The sequence below is a fragment of the Opisthorchis viverrini genome (genome assembly GCF_000715545.1).
Source record: "Opisthorchis viverrini unplaced genomic scaffold opera_v5_202, whole genome shotgun sequence".
NCBI classification, from domain to species: Eukaryota; Metazoa; Platyhelminthes; class Trematoda; order Opisthorchiida; family Opisthorchiidae; genus Opisthorchis; species Opisthorchis viverrini.
Window position 1 is genome coordinate 639,975 of NW_008751858.1, and position 13,628 is coordinate 653,602.

Sequence of the window (13,628 nt, forward strand, 5' to 3'; positions counted from 1 at the left end):
GGTAGTCACAGAGTGTTCCACAAGGTCGTGCCAGAATGTCCGTGAGGGGGCGAGAACCGTCGAGTCAAGGTGCTTGACTCGGATTGGCTGGCATTCTGACCAATCAGGGCATGCCCACGTCTGGCCCGTGTCCTGCACGTGACACATGCATCCAAATGATGTGATGTTCGGTTATTAGGGACGGCCGGCCCCCAAACAACAACCACCCCCCGCACGTATAGACTGTAAGTTGATAGGGGTTAATTTTTTAAAACACTACAACTTGAGCAAAGACGGAGTGCAGCTGGAACAAATTGAAAAGCGCTGTTGCAGTGCACACAAAGGCTGATGCTATTACCACAACCTCGTAAACAATTTCTCATTAGTTCGTCTCATACAAATTGGACCTGCACTGTAAATACCTCATTTTCGACTGTATAGTTATATATATGTATATATATATTATGGTCGCTAAATGACGCTTTAGGTATCACTGGTTTGTGTCAACAACATTCTCATCACATGCATGTAGAGACAGTGTAAGTCGCCGGGGATTCTATTTTAAAAACGTTACACTTAGGCAAAAACGGAGTGCGAGTGGAACATACACTTATAAACGCTGTTGCAGTGCATATGAACCAAATTAAGATTCTATTCATTATTAGAATCCTACGGAACCTTTCATGAACTACTCACAGGTCACAAAAATGAAAAATCAGAAAGCCGTGGTAATAGTGGTATTCGAACACAAACCAAAGTAAGGTTATATTTGCTAGTAAAATCCTACTAAGCCTCATAGGTCACAAAAATGAAAAAACCGAAAAGTTGTGGTGATATCCCCGCTCAAAAACTCTCGGAGCCCTGGCTGCAAATACGAATAAGCCCCCTTGTCCCCAGTCAACCCTGGAATGAGTTCCTTTCAATGAATTCAACTCTTCCCTCGGATTCAACCAGCTCGGTTCGTATTCAGTTTCTCCCCAGAAATCCCATGATTCTCTACAGTTCACGCTCCAACAAATGTGTCAGCACTACCTCCCGCTTTCAAATAATTTTTACAGCTAAATCCGCCCAAACAGTGAGTCTGCTTAGTTTCAATGAGGGGCTAGCTGCCACTTATGCCTAATATGGGCCTCTGCACTTCAACCCACTCAGACTTTCCGTGACCCTGCCATTAACTCAACTGTCCAAGGCCAAGCAGACTGGGCAATGGTTTTCAGTTTTAGTTCAAGATGGCCGGCCAGATAGAGGAAGTACAACTGCTGTCCAAGATTCTTGGACATGATTCGTTGTTTTCTGTGATTTACGGTTTATTAGTACATGCTATGCACAATTCATTAGTTGTGCTCACTTCTCGTTGTGTTTTTTCCCTGTAACTGACGTCCATTTAGGCTTTATTTTGACTGTACCATCATTATCAACACACAGCTGATAATAAACACTTACATTGTGGTGGTTTGAGAATGTGTCCTCTCGAAATGGCTCTGCCATCACACATCGCTGTTGACTTGGAAGGTCTACTGAATTCTCAAGGACTGGCGCCCCCTTCCCAACGCTACAGGAAGTGCTGAATCGATTTTCCGGTTTTTGTACCAAACAACACAACTTAAAACGACCGAATGTAAAGGTTCACATCCTTTGAGACTGCCTAAATAGCTACGGCGGACTATCGGCTATAAAGGGCACGATGCTACATTTGGCCTAGAGTTTTGACAAAAAACGACGCGGTCAATTTTTCAAGCACCATGTAAGGCTTCACTGGAATAGACGGCTCAAGGGGCCTACAAGATAAGTCGGACGAACTGTATCCGCGTTCTCTATTGAGAACATCTTGCCTTATCGCCGGCGATGATTTTGGAAGAGTAGGCAAATAATATTAAACGGTCTCTAAATCGGAATGCGCCTCGGGTGCATCATATAAGGAATATCATTCTTGTTGAGGTAAAAAACATCCGCGTGCAGGCCCTCTCGATCAAGACAGTCAACTGTGGAAACGACAGTCTGCACATCAATTCTTCTTCCTTAAGGATCGGTGTCGGTCTGTGTTTCAAGGCCACATGAGTGTTTATTTCTGCTACACTTAACTGTCTGCCCATTGACTGACCAAGTTATCGGTCAACTGAGCGCCTCCTCGGGCTCTGGTTGTTGAAAGAATTTCAGAAATAAGTGTATCGTATACGTTTACACACTAACAACTATCACCAGCCGGTCACAACTTTTGATCAACAAATCACCAGGACACTCACCGCGTTACCGCGTCACCCTGGGTCACTTATGTGATTCCAGTGCCTACCAACAAGTGTGTAATAAGTACATAAAATTTTCTGAGGATGCTTTAAAACGGATCTGTAGCGGCCCACCATGTTCCCTACAGCGGTGGGCATTCGACAGCTTCGAATAGAACACTGGTCATGTAGTTTTTTCTCCATTCTGGTGTCCCTTTAAACTTGGCGACATCTCCTCGTATTCCGTATGAAGGCACAATAGCGCATGCGTTTGTTTTTCCCAAGCTTTCATAAGAACGTTCTCTTGCGTCTAAACTCCTCCAACGCGACCCAATCTGATGGTTTCTTGTTTTGTTTAACTGAGCTCAGAATGTCGCCCTTTCCGTACGGTAGTTCGACGGCTAGTTGTATTACACGCCTATCCTTAGACACACTCCAAAATTCTCTTCAGAATCGTAGTTTGAACAAAGCAAATATCAGCATAAAATGTCAGCATTTGGCGGTATTTATTCAAACCCTTATAAATTATCCATGTGTTAGCGGTTTTTTAGTTGTTTTACTATACTCATGGTCCACTATGGTTGCGGGATTAATATTTTATTGGCCGTAAGTGCCTGAACATCATGCGATCACGAAGACAGCGGGTATATTGTGAAAATGTTCGGTTCTTCGCGCTTTTTCTTTTGTATTGCACCTGGAACTTATCTGAGGAGTAGATGAAAAATAATTACACCCTATTTGTCCGCGCAAACTCGTAATGGAGCAGGGACTGGCGACCTGCACAGAAGGTACCTTTTTATCGTTAGGGGCGGCACACCGCCGGGCAAAGCCAAGGAATTAGTCACAGCTTTAAGACAAGCAGCGCTAGTGGGTTTATGGGAAGAAGCGGTAGACAGTGCAAAAGGTGGCCGGTGCTTCAAGGTTCTGACACATATTCGACGGATTGGGGCGGTCTTATGGGCGGGTTTACCATGCTCGGCCGGAAACTAGTGTGAGGTATACTGAACTACGAGGAAGCAGTCCTGCTACCAAACCCACGACGTCGTATTCGGGTTCGTGGACAGCCCCGCCTATGAAAATCCTTGACAAGTTAGTTGAGGTTTTGATGGCATTTAATACTGATCAAGGAATCGTAATAAATTAAGACCAGTATGGATCACAGGCATTCTCAAATTCATTAAGGGCCCTGCGTGGTTCATTGCTGCCATTCAAGCGAAGCAAAAAAACAGCCATGTTTACAGGTCCAAATTAGAGAATATCGAAAAGGGTACCACAGTATAAGTTAGACTGCGGCCAGACAGAACAGGCAACCAAAAGTGAGCACAATCTCTAACTACCTCAGTACAAGTGCTAAGTACTGCAGTACTGCAGTCTCAAAAAACGGTAATAGATATTCAGGGTGAGATAGGGGGTATGCGATCAATACGAACAAATGTAGGCATATGTGAATATGAGAAACGTGCTTTCAGCTAAAATATGTGCAACAAATGCCGTTCGAAGCATGCCGAGGCAATAAACTGGACAAAACGCGAGATTCCTTTAGTTTTGTGTGTTTTGACAACGAGGTGCCCTCCAAATGGCAGAGTTACAGCCTAGAGAAAACTGTGGAGGCATTTCAAAACCATTTGTGCCAAAGGATTTAAACCGCACTTGCTTAGTAAGTTTCTGTTAGCAATTTTCCCGTGCTATAAATGATGCTTCGAATTCACAGGATGATTGTTCAGGATTTGTGCACCGTCCAGTGTAAGCTCAATTCAGCAGCACTAATGTTCGAGTAATGTTGGTTTCATTTAAATTTTTCCTTCCTCCATTAACGAATGCAAAGCGTCAGATTCAGTATAGGGTAGAGAATTCCCTGGGGGACGGCATGCGGTTGAGGTAAGGGTTTTCAACCGTACAGTGTTTTGCATTAGCAGAGAGCGAAGGAACGGACACGGTAAGGGAAGAAATAATGGATATTCGGGACTGGCCAGTGACCGAAAAGTTCAAATAGTTAGTACAAATGTGGGTGTGTAGGCAATGTGGGTTGAGGGTATGGATTACCGAGGGTCAAATTACGTTGACCACTTGGAGGATAAAAGCTGAAATGGTGGAATTTAGGTGGTGTATATCTGTTGGATGTGGAATCAAGTGAATTTGTCCTGGGAACTGAAATATAGTAGACCATGCAGTCGTCAGCTATGTCATTGTCATTATCAGCGACCGTTGGATTATATCAGGGTTGCTTTCCTTGGTAGCCCATCTATACGGATATTGTAGGCACTGTGGAATCAAAGATCGGTGACAAATCTACATCGGCGAGTTGAATGAGGCATCCACCGTGGAAGAGAGCGTCAGAGCAGTCCAAAATAGCAAATAGCACTCAACATATGAGTGTTGGAGAAGTGGAAGCTTTTTCATATATAAAAACGCTGAAAATCACGAGAGTCGGTTTAAAACCCAAACACGGAAGCTGGCAATCGGTTTTCTAGAAAGGAGTCCATAGTTGGGGACACTTGTACTATGGTTGTATACGGGATGGTTACTAGTGATGACGAGGACGACATAGCTGTTATTTTTATTGGGCTACAGGATGTGAGAGTTGAGGAGCAGAAATGAAGTGAAGTTGATTTTTAGTGCACTAAATGAGAAGTTGGATACCAAGTATGCACCCGATTACTAGATTTTCCCTACTGCTTAAGTTCATACTACTTATTCTTTTGACTGACTTGTATAAGTCCCGCTTCAGCGATAAATATGCTGCGTAGGTTAGTGCTCATGATCATTGAATCTTGCCAGTACAAAATCGCTATACACACGCATTCCTCGTTATCGTCAATGGGACTAATTGAGCAAGAAGTAATTCTAACTACCCAACTTTATTGTGAACACCATTCTGGCATTGTGGACAACGAGGTTTATTAAACGCTCAGTGATTAAGCCGTTGTAACTTTGTTCTCATTTATGCTGCCGATGATGCACACGACTTGTAGTTCATTATACATCCATCCTTCCAAAAACCCTATCAATTGCAAGCGACTCCCTGAGAACGAGAGCCGGATTCACTACAAATTACGTTTGTACCGATGCAGCAAATAAATGGGAGCCAAATTTGCCAAGTGGGTTGTACATTCTCCAGGGGTGATCTTCGAAGATGGAAAACATGCATGCTTGTGAAGGAAAGTCGTTGTCCATTAGGATAATCTGTCTCATTTGATTGAGGCCTCACATTCATTCACCCGCATAGGCAAAGTCTTGCGTTTACTGTAAGTATCAAGCATAAGCGGCCAAAAGTACACTTATGAATATGATTAAAGAAACGTCGGTCGTTGGAGTAGGATAACGTGAAAAGTTCTGGCCATATTCAGCGTCGCATACAGACGCAGACCTAGCAATCACGATAAGCAGCCAATTTAGGCGGGGTGACTGACACTAGTTGGCCCTATCCCCCGTCACTGTGTTTGAGTTTTATGACGAGCATGATTATTTTAATAGGAAAAATATCGTCGCGTTGGTAATTCACATGCAGATAACTCAAAATATTGCATTATCTACGGACTAGTTCTGTGTATCCCAGGATGCCAGAAAATGCATCAACTTCATTTCCATTATTATACCGAGCCTCCTAACTCCCGTCACGCGCTACTGCTTTCATTCTATTTCTTTCTCGTCGCCCCTTTTCTCAAGCTTCAATCCTCGACTGCAGTTCCCCAAACACCCCTTAGAACTGTTATTCTTCCAAACTGGCTGGTGTACGGTCTACACTCACGCGGCCCTCAAACAAAAGGGAAATTATCCTTGGGCCTTTGTCTGCATGACTCCCTGTGTCAATCTCCGTTTCACCCAGAACCATCTGTTACGGAACCGCGTATCCCTTCTCCGACCCCTGACGACCGTTACGGGGCTGTCCGCATACCGAAGCATGTCAGTGCGATGATGGCATGGCACTGTCACACCCAGTGAGATGGCACCACCGCAACTATTTTCTCCAGAATCTTGACCGCAACCCCTCGCCCACTGAAGCCTGTGGCCACAACTTCTAGCAGCTTTCAACCGGCCCCGTCTCTGGGGCAAGCTCTTTCTGGGATGAGCTCTTCCGTACCCAATGAATCTTCGCTCAGATTTGACTAGCCCGGCTTTTCTGTTTGCCTCCTGCACAAATCCAAATCCGTATACGGAGTTCGGGTCGCCCTATGTATTAGCAACTTGCCCCCATCCAACCTATTCCCTGCACCTGACTTCCCTACAACAGCGCAAACAATGAGTCTGCATACTTTCAGATTAAACCACATTTTTGAAACAAAGCTTGCCATGTGCATTCAACTTGAATTATCCCATCTCCATCTCCACTTTTGCTCGTTGTGACTCTGGCCATTTACTTAACCGCCCAAGGTCACTCATGGCCAGCAATGGTCTTCAGTTTCGGTTCATGCCACCTGGCTGTTTTTGAACTAGTCGGACCTCATACCCATTGTTCCCAACAAGTTGGGAAATAACCTATTATTACAAAATCATCGGGTATTCCCCAGTGTCTACGACATTGTCCTCTTTTTGCGCAATCCGCACCCCCACAAATCCTCCAGTCATGCTCCATTCTGACTGTAGAACTATGATCATGCCAGACGGTATGCTACCCACGATTTGGGAAGAAACATTGTTATCATTATTTTCAGAGTAACGACTGCCTATTCCCCTCTGGAAAACAAATGAATATTGTTTGAATGCGTAGAACCCGTCACACGTAGCAAAACCGTTGAGTTGGTTTAGCAAAATCCAGCACACTCCCAAATTTAACGAAGCTCGTCTTCCGCTCGGCATAATAATGGAAATGAATTTGATGCATTTTCTGGCATCCTGGGATATACAGAACTAGTCCGTAGATAATGCAATATTTTGAGTTATCTGCATGTGAATTACCAACGCGACGATATTTTTCCTATTAAAATAATCATGCTCGTCATAAAACGCAAACACAGTGACGGGGAATAGGGCCAACTAGTGTCAGTCATCCCGCCTAAATTGGCTGCTTATCGTGATTGCTAGGTCTGCGTCTGTATGTGGCGCTGAATTTGATCGGAACACTGCGGCATGCCTTTGAATACGGTGAGGCTATTACAGTGCTGGATTCAAGAATGTCTTGCAAGTTTTTTAAAAATGGCAATTGAAGGATTTATTTTTGAAGGATCATCGAATGTAGGCACAGAACTTGCAGGCCTCGGCCAATGTGTGCCTTGCATGTTGTTTGAAGCTAAATGTACAGGAATACCTAAGTCCTAGGTCGCTCACTTCGGGAGGAGTAGGAATGGAAGTACAATAACCGTGAGTGTCTCAGGAGGAATTCGGAATCGGTGTGACAGGGTTTGGAAATTCCGAACATCGAATGAAAGACATGTGTTTGAGGACCAGAGTGATAAAGAATCCAGGTCAGACTGAATTTTAGCAAGAGTGGAAGCAGAATCACTGGCCTTAAACGCGTAAGCTATCTTAGTGTCATCAACGATTAGAGACGGGTTCCATGGGTGACCGAATCGGTGACGTTATTAACGTATAGTAAGAACAGTAGAGGGCCAAGCAAACTACCCTGAATAACTCCATTGGTAATGGAAAAGGTTGAGGAGAAGAGATCCCCGATTTTGGTGACCTGGGTTCTCCCAGTGAGGTGTGAAGTGAACCATAGCAGTAGTAGGCCACCAATCCCCGTAGATCGTAATTTGTTGAGGAGTGCACCGTGGGGAACTTGGTCGAAAGCCTTGCGAATATCAAGAGAGATAAGAATAATACAAGGTCCGGTATCGTAGGCAGACGAAATATGATTGAAGAAATCGACCTGGCATGTGTCAGCTGACCGTCGTACCATAAACCCATACTGCCGACTGTCAATGGTCTTGGTGGTGAGCAGGTAGTCCATGACAGGAACTTTGATAAGGGGTTCTGGGGTACGAATGAGCAAGCAGGTATGGTGGATGCCACGGTAGCTGGCTAGGACAGTTCCTGGACCTGACTTATAGTGTGGGACAATGGTGGAGTGGTTCCACTGTCTAGGAACCCTGCCAGTGATAATGGAGATGCGTTCAATACGCTGACGAATCTCAGAAGCAGTCGTGTCGATAAGAAGTGACGCCGTTTCTTAATTAGTTGGATCGCATGTTGCGTCGTGATTCAGAAGGCATGCAATCGATTGTATGATTCGGAGGGAGGACATTTCTTTTTCCATCTTGTGAACACGTGTTCTGAGATTTTCCAAGTCACTTAGGACCTCGGCACCTACTGGCAGCGGTGAGAGAGTATTGCCGGGTTGAGGAGGCAAATATGTCAGTTAGTACGACTGAACAATCTGAGGATGCTTGGAATACTGTGTTTGCTGTCCTCGAAAGATGAAAGGGTTGTGAGCTGGATCTTCTGGATCTAAGCCGCTTCTTTGAACATATTGGGAGGATAGCTGATGGGGATTCGGGATCTAGCGACCACCTTGAAGAGGAAGACGGGAGCGGTGTCATAATAAGATGCTTCGGAGCAGGTTGAGGGGTGATTCATTTGGTGGAACACAGTTGAGAGAGTTCTAGGGTAGTAAGAGAACTATGGATCGTATTAGGAAGATCACAGTCAGTCTTAGATACCTATGTGGAATGGGAGCTCAGATAGAACTTGAAAGCGTGGGACAGTGGCGGCACGTTGAACGCAATGATTATGTAGATGAGGACTAAACACGCTCTACGAAATGGGGCTAGCAATGGTCAGGCCTACCTTAGAAAGGAAATCTGTCTGGCCTTTGTGATCGCAGCTAATTGGGGGACTCCCGTGAAAAATAGTTATCCAGTATAAAAACTGGTTAAAGACCCATGGATGGGCTAGAATCCAAAAAGATTCTACAACACCTGACCCTGAAATGTTGGTTTCACGGCATTCGTGTAAAGTACATCGCGGAAACCCAAAATATGGTAAAGTTAGATTTCGTGCTTGATCTCTTAAACCGGTAATGAAATGCGAATCAGTGGTGGCCGATGACCTTGAAATTCCGCTTACTCAAACAAAATGCTGTTAGCGACAAATCACAAAAGTAGAATTCGAAACTTCAAAAACCTCATAGTTTTGGCTTCGACAATTTTGGTTCACCTTCAGTGTGCAGCGTATGACTCTGCTGCCGCACGTTCTAATCCAAACTTTATCAAGGGTTGCCTGCTGTGGTTGAACTAGCTGGTTCAAGTTTAGCCTTCTCCACATATCTTTTGTAAACTACGTTGCGGAGAAAATATTTATCTACGTTTGTAAAGACTAAGCCATTTCTAGTCCACCTTATCAGGCAACTATTGTGGCGCGCGCAAATGTATCACTTTGGTCGGTTAACTGCGCAGCTACTTTGCAAGACATCCAGGAACGCTACTAAACATGTCCTGCAGATCAGCCCTTGTTTGCAACCGGTGGGATGCATAAGAAATGAACGCAAGCTAACCTCGGTGCTCCGGTTTGGACGCTTATCATTTACAAACAGTAAACAATTCTATCCGGTTGCCATCTTTACTGTCTTGATTACATTGCCCTGCATTCCAAGAATTATGCTAAGCTCCATTCATTGTTCGCCTTTTTTGAGACACATTTAAACTTATCTGCTAGCCCATCGTCTTGATCATTTGGTCACGGATGGAATTTTGAAGAAGTAATGCGTGTAATTCCGGAAATTTGGATAAGGTCACTAAACTGATTTATGCCTACAAATTAACGTTATCGAACACAATAATTTGTGTTCGAAGAATTTTTGTAAACAGACGCCACAGCTTAGCGATGGGCTTCATTACTGTTGTCTCAGGCGTAATAAATATTTCAGACTATTGAGTTTGGGTGTCAAAAATGATTAGAAAATCTTTCCTCTTAGCCAGTCGTAGGAAGTTCGCATGGATGCGCGATTTCCCTTTCAGGTTTGTTCAAGACAAGACAGACAGGCCAATTTGGTGACCCGCTCATTTGGCCTGATGAAACTTTTGTGTCAAAAGCGAAACTTTGCCTGAATAAAAACTACCGATTGTTTATCAAGCTCTTCTGAAACGAAGACAGACACCAGTCTGCGCAAAATCTGAGCGGCGGCTCAATAGAAACAACCGCGACATAGCGCAGCATACGTTTGTCCACACCAGGTCAACAACCATAGCTGCAATTAGGGGTTTGCATTTGGTTTACTCGCCAATAAAGGCGAGCTGGGACCCAAAAGAGGTAGGGATTAACAATGGACGGTAAGATCCGCCGCTGATACAGTAGTCTAAATTCCTTTGAAAAACTGATTCCCAGCTAGCCGATACAGCATCACTCTACAGCTTTCTATGGTGCGTCGTTTTTTCCTTATATCAAGAACCATGTCACAAGTGACCGGAAATCGTTTTATAGTCTTCAGTGCATAGCTGCTATGAATTCGGTTTCCAGCCTCGAATCCATGGGTTCCGAAGCACGTTTGGTGATTCGTGAACACATTCGCCTAGACTGTCATCACCTTCAAGGAAATAGAGCACTTATTTAGGTTTGACCAACTGACTTTTTCCTTTGACCCTAAAATATATGCAGCGAGCTTTTTAAGATAAAAATGCAAACTTCTATTGTACAACGATGTTCCCCATTTTGGTAGTTGGTGTGTGGAATTACTCGCTTGTGACAGTTGTCCACGCTTCGTCTGGAGCCCGGTCAAAATCAATTTGAGGTGATTCTTTATGTAAACTAGCCAGTTCCCGATACGGTGCTGATTATTTAAAGAGAGGCGCCACGTTCTTTTTGTTGCTTATATCTTTTGGGTAAACTGAATTCTCGGAACGACAAGAAGAAAGCTCATCCGGAAAGCCTGGGTAAGAGTTTTGACCCTGTGCCTCCCTACAAACCCGTGAATAGTTCGCCGCCTTCAGCCTACATGGCACTTGGAGTAAAAGACACATGACGCAGAAAAAGTGGGAAGGGGTGCTTGGCAGTTTTTGCACCTGATGATCCTTCCAGACTGTACCCTTAAATTGCCACGAAGACAAGCCAACAGGAGGCTACGGTCCTTGTCTGACGGATGCTGGTCATGCAGAAATTTATCAATGTTTGCCGGTATTCCTAGAGAGAGTCTACCATACCACATAAAGTAGTCACATCTTGACGGAACGCTTTCTCGCTCATACGCTGCGCTTGTGCGTTAACATTCGCGCATTTTGAGGAGTTAACTTGGTGAACTGGTGAAAATGGTGAAAGAATTTTTCAACAAATGTGAACAACAGGGAAGTAAGGTCAATTGTGAGAGCACTCCTTCAGCGTTTTGTACTGATTTAGCCTCTATTAACAACAAATGGAATGGTGCAACTAGATTTTAAACCACATCTACTGGAAAGCTTCACAGCCTTTTACCCATTTCTATGATAGAAGCGCCCTTTCATCAAAAATGGTTCCGCCTAATAATAAGGGAGGCTAGTTACAGTGTATACGTAATTACGTCCCCAGTTGACTACAGAAAAACCGAGAATTGGCTCATGAGATGATTTGACAGTCAGATTCATCCAGTGAGACAAATGATAACTGACCCTAATAAATTAACCCGTATTCACTTGATAGTAAAAATCCTTGAAAAAGGTTGCCAACAAGAAAAAGGCGGAATTTAGCGTCTTACTCTACCACGTTGCTTTCACTTAAAACGTACCTTCTTTTCCCACCAACCCGGTTACCAATTCTGTTCGTATGGCCGTCCAGTTGCCCTGTGACAAGAAAAAGACGGAATTTAGCGTTCTTACTCTACACGTTGCTTTCACTTAAAACGTACCTTCTTTTCCCACCAACCCGGTTACCAATTCTGTTCGTATGGCCGTCCAGTTGCCCTGTGCTGTTACATTTCCTCTTGTACCAGCTACTTACATTTTATTATGGTGCAAGCTTAATGTTACGCGTTTCTGCGGCTATAACGGGATAAAATGTCTTGAAACACCATCTCCAAATGTATCCCAACTAGTGTTCGCATTTTCTCTCTCCTCAGAACCACTACCTTCAAATTTGTGGCCCCGATCAACACATTCATGGGTTACGTGGAGCGTGCATAAGGCTTAAAACGACGAAACAGTGTGCAACTGAGGGTGTGTTGGACAACACTAGGGATGTGCGATACTTGCAATGGACCGTCCTCAAGACGCCATAGGGCCTACGCATACAAAGATTCTGTGTGGCCGGTAAATAACCAGATCACTCGTTTGGTGGCTCAGGTTGATTAGGAACATCACATATTAAATATGACTTCTGATAAGTGTATATCCATATTCTGACTGCGGTCGGTATGGAAAGTTTTTCCTGTAAGCTGCAGTAAAAATCGTGGACTGTGTTTCCGCCAAGACTTTGGTGGCTCAACGGCATATATGTTTCGCATATGCACACTGAGGTTTACTACAGTCTTATTGAAATTTACAGTATATACACATTGCGCATACAGATAGGCGAAGCGCCATTTCAACTTTGTTTGTTTCTGCGTGCATGCGTACCGGTGGGCTGAACCCTGGAGACCATGTCTCTCACAAAGTCATGGAGGGAAATATTGAATACACGGGAAATATTTTCGGAGGGTCTCAAAATGGAGAAACTCGTGCAATCGAAGTGGGTAAAAAGTGTTTCTAATGTCCATTATGGTGCCGTCATACTCATAAAAAAGTAATCACCGGCATGCAGATCAGTTCGGCTTAAATAGCGGTACTTTTTTCACTTAGGATTTTTTCAACGGAAGATAATTATTTGCTCTACATATCTCCGCCAAAAGAGATGACACCGTTTTGGTAGAATAAGAGTCCGTGTAAAAAGTGCTGAAGCAATCTTAGAGAAAGTTAATTTCACGACGGTCGTACGCGTACGGAAATTGAAACAGTACTAGCCCAGTGTGGTGGAAGATGACTCACAGTTGGAAAGGCTGCATTTCAAAGTGTTTCATTCAAGGTGAGCTTTCCAAAAATTTTCATTCAAAAATAACTCATGTTCCGAACCATGTGAAGGTGTATGCGTTGGAAGTAGATCCAGATAGAATAGGGAATACCTGGCACAGTACCAGAAACGACCTTAGGTTCAGTCATATTCGACGGCATTTAAGTGCACTAAGCTGGTCTCAGTATAGTGTAGTTCCTCACTTTAGGAGGCTGTTGTACGTACATCACGAAGGTACAGTCTGGAATCTCATGAAACATGTTCTTCAGAATAACATGGTTCTCGGAACCACTTTTGACATATGGTTGTAGTGGCTAACGGCCCTATGGAGTCTCCTGGTATCCCACCGGTGATCGAAATAGTATTCCACAAGCGCGAATATATTAGTCCAGCGTTTGTAGCTGAAATGTTTGTTCACGTTTAGTATAGTAAGCGGTCAGATATAGCTAACCGGCGGTCACAACAACAGTCACTCAGCAGAAGTCTCAAAGTCACGTTGGAGCCAACGCGCGGCGGTAGCGGTTGTATTTCAGTAAAACAAAC